Raw genomic sequence first — 246 nt, 5'->3', positions numbered from 1 at the left:
TATTCTAATCTCAGGAAAAATATAATCACCTGACTCTCTCCCTGACGGGTTCCGGGGTCGACGAGGCTTCTTGTCGGTTATACGCCGGTAACCCTCCGCTGAGTCTGGGCACGGGCCTTGGCGAAGGCCCGAGCCTTGGCGAGGTTGAGTACTTAGCCTTGCGGCATCATATGATGATCGCTTGGCGGTGATACTTGACAGGACTAGGCGATTAACAGACTGCAGGGGAGATGCACAGGGAGTCTC

Source organism: Anneissia japonica, unplaced genomic scaffold (assembly GCF_011630105.1).
Source record: "Anneissia japonica isolate Jap-2015-1 unplaced genomic scaffold, ASM1163010v1 scaffold287998_len430063_cov162, whole genome shotgun sequence".
In the NCBI taxonomy this organism is placed as follows: domain Eukaryota; kingdom Metazoa; phylum Echinodermata; class Crinoidea; order Comatulida; family Comatulidae; genus Anneissia; species Anneissia japonica.
Note: the sequence above shows the minus strand (reverse complement) of the source record.